This window comes from Zea mays, chromosome 1, assembly GCF_902167145.1.
Source record: "Zea mays cultivar B73 chromosome 1, Zm-B73-REFERENCE-NAM-5.0, whole genome shotgun sequence".
NCBI classification, from domain to species: domain Eukaryota; kingdom Viridiplantae; phylum Streptophyta; class Magnoliopsida; order Poales; family Poaceae; genus Zea; species Zea mays.
Window position 1 is genome coordinate 257,472,880 of NC_050096.1, and position 13,597 is coordinate 257,486,476.

Genomic DNA, 13,597 nt, shown 5'->3' on the forward strand with positions numbered 1-13,597 from the left:
GAAACCACATGACAGGGGAGAAGAAAATGTTCTCCTCCTATGAGAAAAACCAAGATCCCCAACGAGCTATCACATTCGGGGATGGAAACCAAGGTTTGGTCAAAGGATTTGGTAAAATTGCTATATCACCTGACCATTCCATTTCCAATATTTTCTTGTAGATTCTTTAGATTACAATTTGCTTTCTGTTTCTCAATTATGTCAAATGGGCTACAACTATCTATTTACTGATGTAGGTGTCACTGTCTTTAGAAGAAGTGATGATTCAATAGCATTTAAGGGAGTGTTAGGGGGTCAGCTATACTTGGTAGATTTTGATAGAGCTGAACTCGACACTTGCTTAATTGCTAAGACTAACATGGGTTGGCTCTAGCACCCCCGACTAGCCCATGTTGGGATGAAGAATCTTCATAAGCTTCTAAAGGGAGAGCACATTTTAGGATTAACAAATGTTCATTTTGAGAAAGACATGATTTGTAGCGCATGCCAAGCAGGAAAGCAAGTTGGTGCTCACCATCCACACAAGAACATCATGACGACCGACAGGCCACTGGAGCTCCTCCACATGGATCTATTCGGCCCAATTGCTTACATAAGCATCGACGGGAGTAAGTACTGTCTAGTTATTGTGGATGATTATTCTCGCTTCACTTGAGTATTCTTTTTGCAGGAAAAATCTCATACCCAAGAGACATTAAAGGGATTCTTGAGACGGGCTCAAAATGAGTTCGGCTTGAGGATCAAAAAGATTAGAAGCGATAACGGGACGGAGTTCAAGAACTCACAAATCGAAGGCTTCCTTGAGGAGGAGGGCATCAAGCATGAGTTCTCTTCTCCCTACATGCCACAACAAAATGGTGTAGTGGAGAGGAAGAATAGAACTCTATTGGACATGGCAAGAACCATGCTTGATGAGTACAAGACTTCGGATCGGTTTTGGGCCGAGACGGTCAACACCACCTGCTATGCCATCAACCGGTTATATCTCCACCGAATCCTCAAGAAGACATCATATGAACTCCTAACCGGTAAAAAGCCCAATATGTCATATTTTAGAGTCTTTGGTAGCAAATGCTTTATTCTTGTTAAAAGAGGTAGAAAATCCAAATTTGCTCCTAAGACTGTAGAAGGCTTTTTACTAGGATATGATTCAAACACAAGGGCATATAGAGTCTTTAACAAGTCCACTGGACAAGTTGAAGTTTCTTGTGACGTTGTGTTTGATGAGACTAACGGCTCTCAAGTAGAGCAAGTTGATCTTGATGAGATAGGTGATGAAGAGGCTCCGTGCATCGCGCTAAGGAACATGTCCATTGGGGATGTGTGTGCTAAGGAATCCGAAGAGCCTCCAAATGCACAGGATCAACCATCCTCCTCCACGCAAGCATCTCCACCAACTCAAAATGAGGATGGGGCTCAAATTGATAAAGGAGAAGATCAAGCAAATGAGCCACCTCAAGATGACGACAATGATCAAGGGGGAGATGCAAATGATCAAGACAAGGAGGATGAAGAACAAAGGCCGCCACACCCAAGAGTCCACCAAGCAATCTAACGAGATCACCCCGTCGACACCATCCTAGGAGACATTCATAAGGGGGTAACCACTAGATCTCGTGTTGCACATTTTTATGAGCATTACTCTTTTGTTTCCTCTATTGATCCACATAGGGTAGAGGAAGCACTCCAAGATTCGGATTGGGTGGTGGCAATGCAAGAGGAGCTCAACAACTTCACTAGGAATGAGGTATGGCATTTAGTTCCATGTCCTAATCAAAATGTTGTAGGAACCAAATGGGTGTTCCGCAACCAGCAAGATGAGCATGGTGTGGTGACAAGGAACAAAGCCCGACTTGTGGCCAAGGGATACTCCCAAGTCGAAGGTTTGAATTTTGGTGAAACCTATGCACCCGTAGCTAGACTTGAGTCAATTCGTATATTATTAGCCTATGCTACTTACCATGGCTTTAAGCTCTATCAAATGGACGTGAAAAGTGCCTTCCTTAATGGACCAATCAAAGAAGAGGTCTACGTTGAGCAACCTCCCGACTTTGAAGATAGTGAGTACCCTAATCATGTCTATAAACTCTCTAAGGCGCTTTATGAGCTCAAGCAAGCCCCAAGAGCATGGTATGAATGCCTTAGAGATTTCCTTATCACTAATGGATTCAAAGTCGGAAAGGCCGATCCTACTTTATTCACTAAAACTCTTAAAAATGACTTGTTTGTATGCCAAATTTATGTTGATGATATTATATTTGGGTCTACTAACGAGTCTGCATGTGAAGAATTTAGTAGGATCATGACACAAAAATTCGAGATGTCTATGATGGGGGAGTTGAAGTATTTCTTAGGATTTCAAGTAAAGCAACTCCAAGAGGGCACCTTCCTAATCCAAACGAAGGATACTCAAGATATTCTAAGCAAGTTTGGGATGAAGGATGCCAAACCCATCAAGACACCCATGGGAACCAATGGGCATCTCGACCTCGACGAGGGAGGTAAGTCCGTGGATCAAAAGGTATACCGGTCGATGATAGGTTCTTTACTCTATTTTTGTGCATCTCGACCGGATATTATGCTTTCCGTATGCATGTGTGCAAGATTCCAAGCTGACCCTAAGGAAGCTCACCTTACGGCCGTAAAACGAATCTTGAGATATTTAGTGTATACTCCTAAGTTTGGGCTTTGGTATCCTAGGGGATCCACATTTGATTTGATTGGTTATTCGGATGCCGATTGGGCGGGGTGTAAGATTAATAGAAAGAGCACATCGGGGACTTGCCAGTTCTTGGGAAGATCCTTGGTGTCTTGGGCTTCAAAGAAGCAAAATTCCGTAGCTCTTTCTACCGCCGAAGCCGAGTATATTGCCGCAGGCCATTGTTGCGCGCAACTACTTTGGATGAGGCAAACCCTTAGGGACTATGGTTACAAATTAACCAAAGTTCCTCTTCTATGTGATAATGAGAGTGCAATTCGCATGGCGGATAATCCCGTTGAGCATAGCCGCACTAAACACATAGCCATTCGGTATCACTTTTTAAGGGATCATCAACAAAAGGGAGATATCGAGATTTCATACATTAATACTAAAGATCAATTAGCCGATATCTTTACCAAGCCACTTGATCAATTAACAAACTTAGGCATGAGCTAAATATTCTTGATTTCTAGGAACTTCTTTTGTTGATTTGCACACATAGTACATTCATATACCATTTGATCATGTCTATTTTATATATGCTATGACTAATGTGTTTTCAAGTAAATTTCAAACCAAGTCATAGGTGTATTGAAAGGAAATTGGAGTCTTCGGCGAAGACAAAGGCTTCCACTCCGTAACTCATCCTTCGCCGTCGCTCCGAGCAACTCTCCAACTTTTGTATAATCTTCTCTTATATCTTTTACCAAAGGGGGAGAGAGTAACAAAAAGGGCTCTAATGATTCCATTTTTGGCGATTTATGCCAAAGGGGGAGAGAGCATGAGCCCAAAGCAAAAGGACCGCACCACCACCTAATTTTTTTAAAAAAGAGATTTTCAATTGGTAAATTTCAAATTGGTATCTTATTGAGTTCAAAAGGGGAAGAAGTTAGTATTTTCAAAATGATATCCTAAAACCCTCTTGAACACTAAGAGGAGGAATTTATCAAGGGGGAGTTTTTGTTTAGTCAAAGGAAAAGCATTTGAAACAGGGGGAGAAAATTTCAAATCTTGAAAAATGCTTCACAAAATCTTATTCATTTACCTTTGACTATTTGCAAAAAGACTTTGAAAAGAATTTACAAAAGAATTTGCTAAAAACAAAACATGTGGTGCAAGCGTGGTCCAAAATGTTAAAAATGAAGAAAACAATCCATGCATATCTTATAAGTATTTATATTGGCTCAATTCCAAGTAACCTTTGCACTTACATTATGCAAGCTAGTTCAATTATGCACTTCTATACTTGCTTTGGTGGTGTTGGCATCAATCACCAAAAAGGGGGAGATTGAAAGGGAATTAGGCTTACACCTAGTTCCTAATTGATTTTGGTGGTTGAATTGCCCAACACAAATAATTGGACTAACTAGTTTGCTCTAGTGTATAAGTTATACAGGTGCCAAAGGTTCACACTTAGCCAATAAAAAGACCAAGAATTGGGTTCAACAAAGAGAGCAAGGGATAACCGAAGGCAGCCCTGGTCTGGCGCACCAGACTGTCCGGTGTGCCACCGGACAGTGTCCGGTGCACCAGGGAACTTCAAGCCAAACTCTTCACCTTCGGGAAAATCTAGAGGCGTTCCGCTATAATTCACCGGACTGTCCGGTGTACACCAGACAGTGTCCGGTGCCCCAGAGGAGAGCGACTCTGGAACTCGCCAGATCGGGAATTCGCTCCGCTATAATTCACCGGACATGTCCGGTGCACACCGGACTGTCCAGTGAGCCAACGGAGCAACGACTACTTCGCGCCAACGGTCATCTGCAGAAGCATTAAATGCGCGCCAGAGTGCGCAGAAGTCAGGCACGCGTGAAGTGGCGCACCGGACACTCTACAGTACATGTTTGGTGTGCCACCGGACATCCAGGCGGGCCCAGCAGTCAGAGCTCCAACGGTCGGAACCCAACGGCCTGGTGATGTGGCTGGCGCACCGGACACTGTCCGGTGTGCACCGGACTGTCCGGTGCACCATGCGACAGACAGCCTCCACCAAACGTCTAGTTTGGTGGTTGGGGTTATAAATACCCCCAACCACCCCTCATTCAAGACATCCAAGTTTTCCAACTTCCAACCACTTACAAGAGCTAGACATTCAATACAAGACACACCCAAGTGATCAAATCCTCTCTCAATTCCACAAAAGCTTTAGTGTTAAGTGAGAGTGATTTGTTGTGTTCCTTTGAGCTCTTGCGCTTGGATTGCTTTCTTCTTTCTCATTCTTTCTTGAGATCAATACTCACTTGTAACCGAGGCAAGAGACACCAATTGTGTGGTGGTCCTTGCGTGGAAGTTTTGTTCCCGGTTGATTTGAGAAGAGAAAGCTCACTTGGTCCGAGGGACCGTTTGAGAGAGGGAAGGGGTTGAAAAAGACCCGGCCTTTGTGGCCTCCTCAACGGGGAGTAGGTTTGCGAGAACCGAACCTCGGTAAAACAAATCCGCGTGTCACACTCTTTATTCGCTTGCGATTTGTTTTGCACCCTTTCTCGCGGACTCGATTTTATTTCTAACGCTAACCCGGCTTGTAGTTGTGATTAACTTTGTAAATTTCAGTTTCGCCCTATTCACCCCCCCTAGGCGACTTTCAAATATGCATAAGGAACATGATCAAAGGCATAAAACACATGTATGCTATAAATCAATCCAAGTTCCGTGAATCTAAGACATTTAGCTCACTACGTAGCCTGCAAAAGGTCGACTCATCTAGAGGCTTGGTAAAGATATCGGCTAGTTGGTTCTCGGTGCTAACATAAAACACTTCGATATCTCCCTTTTGCTGGTGGTCTCTCAAAAAGTGATGCCGGATGTCTATGTGCTTTGTGCGGCTGTGTTCAACAGGATTATCCGCCATGCGGATAGCACTCTCATTATCACATAGGAGTGGGACTTTGCTCAGATTGTAGCCAAAGTCCCTGAGGGTTTGCCTCATCCAAAGTAGTTGCGCGCAACATTGTCCTGCGGCAACATACTCGGCCTCAGCGGTGGATAGGGCAACGGAAGTTTGTTTCTTAGAGCTCCACGACACCAGGGACCTTCCTAAGAATTGGCACGTCCCCGATGTACTCTTCCTATCGACCTTACATCCAGCATAGTCGGAGTCTGAGTATCCAATCAAGTCAAAGGTAGACCCCTTTGGATACCAGATCCCGAAGCAAGGCGTAGCGACTAAATATCTAAGAATTCGCTTCACGGCCACTAAGTGACACTCCCTTGGATCGGATTGAAATCTAGCACACATGCATACACTAAGCATAATATCCGGCCTACTAGCACATTGTAACACCCTTAATTTGGGGGTATAAAATTTCTTTTCTAATATCCACCAAATTCAGGTGTTACTCTCTCAGTTCTTCGCTTTCCTTTCTCTTTTCCCTAAAAATGGAGAATTATTTTGTTTTATATTAGCGTAAACCTAGGGGAATGAGCCCTAGAGGCACTTTGGTTGTTGCATTCATGCCATTGCATGGTGTTTCTAAGCGCAAAATGTGTTTGAAACATGTTAACATATCTTGTAGAAGCGCTCGGTAAATTTTCATATTTTTCGGAATATTTTTCTATTTTCTGGAAACCAAAATCTATTTATTTGAGGAACTTAAAAATGTTTTTAGAAATTCTAATTATGTTTTTTGAGTTCATTAGGTGCCAAAACATTTATAGAAATTTTTCTGGAATTTTTTAAAGCATATATAATATTTTGAGCACAAAATATGGATTCCTAGGATTTTCTGAATTTTAAAAATGGTAAATTCCGAATTTTAACCGAATTTTAATCTCATCCAAACCCTAGATATATATACATGTCCGGCTTCATCTCGTCGAGCCCGTTCCAGAACATGAAACGTTTCCCCCAAATCCAATCCCTAGCTCCTGGTATTGCTCGCCGAAGTTTGGAGCGGTTCCAACTCCGGCGAGCAATTACTCCCAATCCGTGCATTGTCTGCCGAATCCGAGGGTACCGCTGCGTTCGTCTCGTCGAGGGCTTCGTCACAGCGCGTTCGGTTCGTCGATTGAATCCCCGAATCTCCGGCAATCGACGGATTTCCTCTCGGCTCCGCCGAGGATCTTCTTCCCCGGTGAGAACCTCCATTGTTGTACCTAGGGTTTCTTCGTGTTCTTCGTTTTCCCGTCCGCGCAGGGCCTCCCTCACTCTCCTCTCACCGTCCCCGGCGGCGCCCCTTTCCCCCTCCCCGGCGGCGGCGGCGGTGGCCGGCGGTGGCGCCCGCGTTCCCGTGCTCCCGCGCCCGCGCGCCCCTCCCCGACGGCTGTGGCCGTGCCCCACGCGCCCGGTGCGACCACGCCCGCCCCTGGCCGGCCCGGTCTCGTCCTCCCCCTGCGCAGCCCCCTCCTCTCCCTTCCATGGATGGGAGAAAGAAGATGAGAGGAAGAAGACGATGACAATCTCGTAAATTTAGTCCGCGCGAATTACAGTATGGTTTAAAACATTCATAACTTTTGCGTTTTAAACTCGATTTGATTCATTTAAGTTGGGTTAGATTCGTATTAAAATTATTTTAATTTAGAAATATTTATCCTAATTTTTGTACATTTTATTTAATTTAGTTAAACATTTGTTTAACCAGTGGCTACTAGAACGACGTTTCAATTTAAAAACCTAATTTAGGAATTCGATTTGCGTATTTATAATTAGTCACAATATGATTAACCTTAACCGAAATGTTATTTATTAATAACTATTTAGTTTAATCACGTTGTTTAATTATTAGTTTCGCATGTCGGTCCGCGCGTGCCGCGGTGCTGTTTCGCACGTCGTCGCGTGTTGTTCGCGAGTGTTGCGCGTGTTGTTCGCACGCGTTGTCGTGTGCCGCTCGCGTGTGTCGCGTGCCTTGCCACGTGCCGTTCGCACGTATCACGCGTTGTCCGCGCACTAAGTCGTTTGTGTCCGCGCGTTGCGCACATCGTGTTTGCACGTCGTGCGTCGTTAATTCGTCTCGCTTAGAATCGCTCATATTCATTAAGTTACTTGCTTAACTGTCAACTATTAAAATAGTAAGTTAGTCAAAACTAGGTAATAATATTAATTTACAGTTGATTAATATCAATTAATATAATTATGTTGAATTGGATGTTCTAATTAGTACTTGTTTAACGTAAACGTGTTAACCACTCGACCGTAGCTTCGACTATCGTGGTTCTTTTCCTCGCGTAACCGTAGAGGCGCTCTCTATTTTATATTGCTCGCTTTTATAACATTTTTATCTTGTATGGTGTAATGTTCTTATGCATATGTATATGTTTGTTTGCTTGTGCCTGTTCGTCTTCGCGTCGCGTTGCGATTAGATCGCGGTTCGTTTCTGAGCTTCGAGGAATCGACGGTCAAGCTTCGGCGACCAAATGACCCAGCTCTTCGAGTTCTACAAGGCTGAAGATTCTGAGCGTCTGTTTGGTGAAGGCAAGTGTCCTCTGACCTATTATGTCCCATTTACTTTATAATTCATCAACCCGCATACCATGATCAACCTAAGGATTGACTAGCTTTGTATTTACCTTGTCCTTGATTACCTTTTGGGTTATTATGGTTAGCTTCATGCTATTGCTTTACTTTAATCAATGAACATGATGTGAACATTTATGATACGATGTTGTCTCTATGATTATGATGTTGGACTGGTGATACTTTAGGGGGCTCGAGCCGTTTCTCGAGTGCCTCTCCGTAAGGACCTGTTCGTTGGATGACCGCCCGGGAAAACAGTGCAACCATGAGGGTGGAATGGGATGCCCTTAGCTGAATAATTAGAGGAACCCCGGTGTAGTTCGCTTAGCCATCGTGCCGTTAATGGAGCTCGGTGTATGCGGCTCGCTCTGCCAAGTTTGGTTCGCCCCTTGGGGAGGAGTGCGGTGCATTTAGGAAACCTAACGGGCGGCTACAGCCTCGGGGAATCTTTGTAAAGGCTACGTAGTGAAACCCTGCCTATTCACCTTGGTAGTGTTTAAGGGTTTGATCGACCCGAGGCAAGAGGGAATCACGGCTTGTGGGTAAAGTGCATAACCTCTGCAGAGTGTTATGAAACTGATATGTCAGTCGTGCTCGCGGTTATGAGCGGCCAAGGGAGCTCCATTGATTAGAGATACTTGATCAGAGATGGTTTGTTTACAGATGATGATGAGGAGGATGGTTATGATTATGCTTATGGTAATGGTAAGTGGTACTCTTTCCGTTTGGAAAGGGTACTTTGGGTTAATAACTTGGGTTAATGCTAAAACCTGGCTTTCTACTAGTAATAATAACCTAACCAACTAAAAGCAACTGCTCGACTAAACCCCATATAAAGCTAGTCCACTTCAGCCAAACGGGACATTTGCTGAGTACGTTGATGTGTACTCACCCTTGCTTTCACAAAACACCAGGTTGCCCTTGGTGCAATCTATGCTCAGGTAAAGAAGAAGGCGTCGAGGTGGATCTCCAGGAGTTCAAGGACTTCGACGAGTTCGAGGATTAGGCTAGCGACCTCCCCAGTCAGCTGCCTGTGGTGGGTTGTTTACGTTGGCTACGTTTCGATTCTGTGTACTTTGATTTATATTATGTAAATGGCTCTAGCATGTAATATTATTCCTTACTCTTTATTGTAATTCGAAGCATTGTGCTATGATGAGTCTTTTATGTAATCGCTGTGTACGTGAATTACTGATCCTGGCGCGTACATGGTTCGCATTTGGTTTACATTCAAAACCGGGTGTGACATAAGTGGTATCAAAGCCATGCTGACTGTAGGACCGCTGACCTAGAGTAGCATTGGCCGTTTTAAGGATTTATTGATTATTACTCCATCTCATCCTTGATTCTGCTTCAAAATATTAGTCACCTCGACTAATTCTATGTTGTGCTCCTATATGCCCCCTTGCCAAAAAGTATTTTATTCTAGTATGGTCTATACTTCTCTCAATCTATTAGATCTTATCTTATCTTGTGCTTGCGACATCTTTGTAGATGCCCCCGACCATAACCTTTAGTCTTTTGGGACTCTTTCCTCATCCATTATTAAATTGCTACCATTTGACCATCTTTATTCCATTTTGTTATTGACATGCTCGTATCGTTGCATTTTTAATACCCTTATCCCTTAATCTAAAGCACTTACCCTTGTACCTCTACTACCTATTTAAACATTTCAGCTTATATGACTATGATCTTACTGTCTTTTGAGACCCTTTCCTATTCTATTGATAAGTCGCTATCTTTTTGGCAATTTGTACTTTCTTGGTCTTGGTATGCTCGTACCATTGGAATGTTGCATACTCTTATTTTTATATATGCTTGCCTTTATGTCCCAATATCTGTTTGAAATATTTCAGTTAACATGCCCTTGACCACCCTTGTTTCCTAATGATCCATGAGTGATCATTTTATTTTGCACACCTGTAGTAATCTCGTTGTTTCCTTGTAACTCCACTCGGTAATGAATCTTTACTTCAACCCTTATGTTGGAACCTTACCGATCTTACCCTTGATTGTTTTCTCCACTTTGTCGTTTCGCGAGTCTTGTCTTAACTATATCCTTTGTTATGCTTTTTAATTATTATCATATGCATCCTTGACACCTCTATATCCTACATTGATGTTTGTCTCATACCTGCCCTTTAAAATCACCCCTCTTCCGTCTCATACCTTCTTTCTCTTGGTCGTATCCTCTTCTTTGGCTCGCGAGTTTGTAACCTCATCCTTTGTTGTGCTTTTGCTTCTTATTGCCTTTACCCTTCTCATCTCTCAATCTTACCTTGGTGATTACGCTATGTTCGTTATCTAAAACCTCCAATCTCCTACCTTAGTTCAAGCATGGTCTCTTACTTATCTCACCTGTGGTTATATCCTATACTTTACCTCTTGCAAGACTTATCTTATTTCTATTCTTGATTGTACCTAGATTCCTGGTTTTTTATGCACATTTACCTCTTCCTTTATATCCTTGCCTATTATCACCTTCGACCCTTGACCTCTCTCCATATTTACCATGATGTTTACCTATTTCTTAGCCTCACTTATTCCATTTCAATCCGAGAGTGTTATTTTCCCTATCCTGCTCTTGTTTGTTTCCTTTCCCTTTGTCGCTTTGCAAGTCTTGTCTTACCTTAACTTCATCCTTTGTTGAGCTTTTGTTTGATATCATCCTTACCTTTGTAATCTATAGATCTTGCCTTGATACTTATCTTAGGTCTGCTTGTTGAAATCCCCTCTTTTCTATCTCAATTCGAGAGATATGTCTTACTTATCTCACCCTTGACTATATCCTCTTCTTTACCGCGTGTAGGCCTAGACTTAACTCCATTCGTTATTGTATTTGTACCACTTGATCTTCTATGCCTTTATCTTTTCTCTTACACCCTTGTCCGTTATCGCCTTTGGCCCTTGCGATATTTATGTCTTCTACCTAAATGCTTACCTTAAACTTATCCTTTAAATCCTCCCCTTTCTTTCAACCCAGTTTGAGAGTTGCGAGTTACCTACCTCTCCCTTGATTTCTCTTCACTTCTTTTCGCCTTACAAGTGTTGTCTTAATTCCATCCTTTGTTGTGTTTTGATTTTCTATCACCATCACCTTGTCATCCATCGATCTTGCCTTGATACTCATCTTTATTCATACTAAAAAAAATCTCCGCTCTTCCACCTCAAATTGAGAGTGGTAGTTTACCTATCTGGCCCTTGGACGTACCCTCTTTTTTTTTCACTTGCACGTCCTGTCTTAACTCCACCCTATGTGGTATTTATATCCTTGGTTCTTATACCCATTTACCTCCTCTTCTACATCCTTGTCCATTATTACCTTTAAACCCCTGTGATACCTATGCCCTTGCCCACATGCTTATCTTGAACCTACCCTTTAAAGCCTGCTCTTTTTCATCGCTGTTTGAGGATAATGCCTCACCTACTTCACCATTGATTGCTTCCCCTTCTTTGATGCCTCACAAGTTTTGTCTAAAATACATCCTTGGTTGTGTTTGTCTGTTATCACCTTAACCCTTGTCATCCCTTGATCTTTACCATGATGCTTATCTTGCACCAGCATTTTAAAGCCTCCTCTCCCATTTCATTTCAAGAGTGATCTCTTACCTATCCCACTCTTGTTCGTTCCCTTTTCCTCTGTCGTGTTGCAAGTCTTGTCCTAACTCTATCTTTTGGTGTGCTTTTGCCTTTCATCTCCATTACCTTAGTAATCTCTAGATCTTTCCATGATGTTATCTTATGCCTACCTTTTGAAATATCATCTTTTCCATCTCGATTTGAGAATGGTGTTTTACCTATCCTGACCTTGGTTGCATTATCTCCCTTGTCGGTTACAATCATTGCTTTAGCTCCATCCTTTATTATGCTCATGCCCCTACCCTCCATGTCTTATTATTCCCCTTGCCTTTTGTTGGCCTTAGAGGAAAGACCACCATTTAATTAAAAGGAACGTATAGCAACGAGATGTTTGTTGATGTGTGCTCATGATGTTTGTCCTTCTGCTATGACTGATTTGCTTTTTTGGAATGAGTGTTGATGTGTTGTGGCCCTTGGTCCGCAATGGAATCTGTTTACTAGGTGAGTGCCATAGAGTTAAGTAGTTGGGTTCTCCCCCTGCTCTCTCTAATTCGTCTATACTTACCTTTTCTCGTTATTCTTTCCTCTTGCACCTGTCCTTTTGGCAACCTCCAACTCCTCCAAATCAGTCAAGATCAGAGTCGGCAACATCTTCATCGAGTGTGTATCAATGCTCTTGTTAAGGGGGTTAGCCGCTAACCCCAATGAAGACAATGCAATCAATATCAACTAACAAGATCAGAGTGGCGCAGCGAAAGCGTGTGTGGGTCCTAACCCACAGGTCCAGGAGATCCTCAAGAATTGCATCAATTGGTCTCAAGCATCCGATGGTCAAAGCAACCAATCCACAAGTCAAGCCAGCGGAGTCAAAGTTGAGTTAGAAAAAGCTATGAAAGACTAATGAACCAATCTCATTTTCCTGCTAGCCTCTTCTTGAATCTCGAGGACGAGATTCTGTTAAGGGGGTTAGATTTGTAACACCCTGAATTTGGGGAGTATAAAATTTCTTTTCTAATATCCACCAAATTCAGGTGTTACTCTCTCAGTTCTTCGTTTTCCTTTCTCTTTTCCCTAAAAATGGAGAATTATTTTGTTTTATATTAGCGTAAACCTAGTGGAATGAGCCCTAGAGGCACTTTGGTTGTTGCATTCATGCCGTTGCATGGTGTTTCTAAGTGCAAAATATGTTTGAAACATGTTAACATATCTTGTAGAAGCGCTCGGTAAATTTTCATATTTTTCGGAATATTTTTCTATTTTCTGGAAACCAAAATCTATTTATTTGAGGAAATTAAAAATGTTTTTAGAAATTCTAATTATGTTTTTTGAGTTCATTAGGTGCCAAAACATTTATAGAAAATTTTATGGAATTTTTTAAAGCATATATAATATTTTGAGCATAAAATATGGATTCCTAGGGTTTTCCGAATTTTAAAAATGGTAAATTCCGAATTTTAACCGAATTTTCATCTCATCCAAACCCTAGATATATATACATGTCCGGCTTCATCTCGCCGAGCCCGTTCCAGAACACGAAACGTTTCCCCCAAATCCAATCCCTAGCTCCCGGTATTGCTCGCCGAAGTTTGGAGCGGTTCCAACTCCGGCGAGCAATTACTCCCAATCCGTGCATCGTCTGCCGAATCCGAGGGTACCGCTGCGTTCGTCTCGTCGAGGGCTTCATCGCAGCGCGTTCGGTTCGTCGATTGGATCCCCGAATCTCCGGCAATCGATGGATTTCCTCTCGGCTCCGGCGAGGATCTTCTTCCCGGTGAGAACCTCCATTGTTGTACCTAGGGTTTCTTCGTGTTCTTCGTTTTCCCGTCCGCGTAGGGCCTCCCTCACTCTCCCCTCACCTTCTCCGG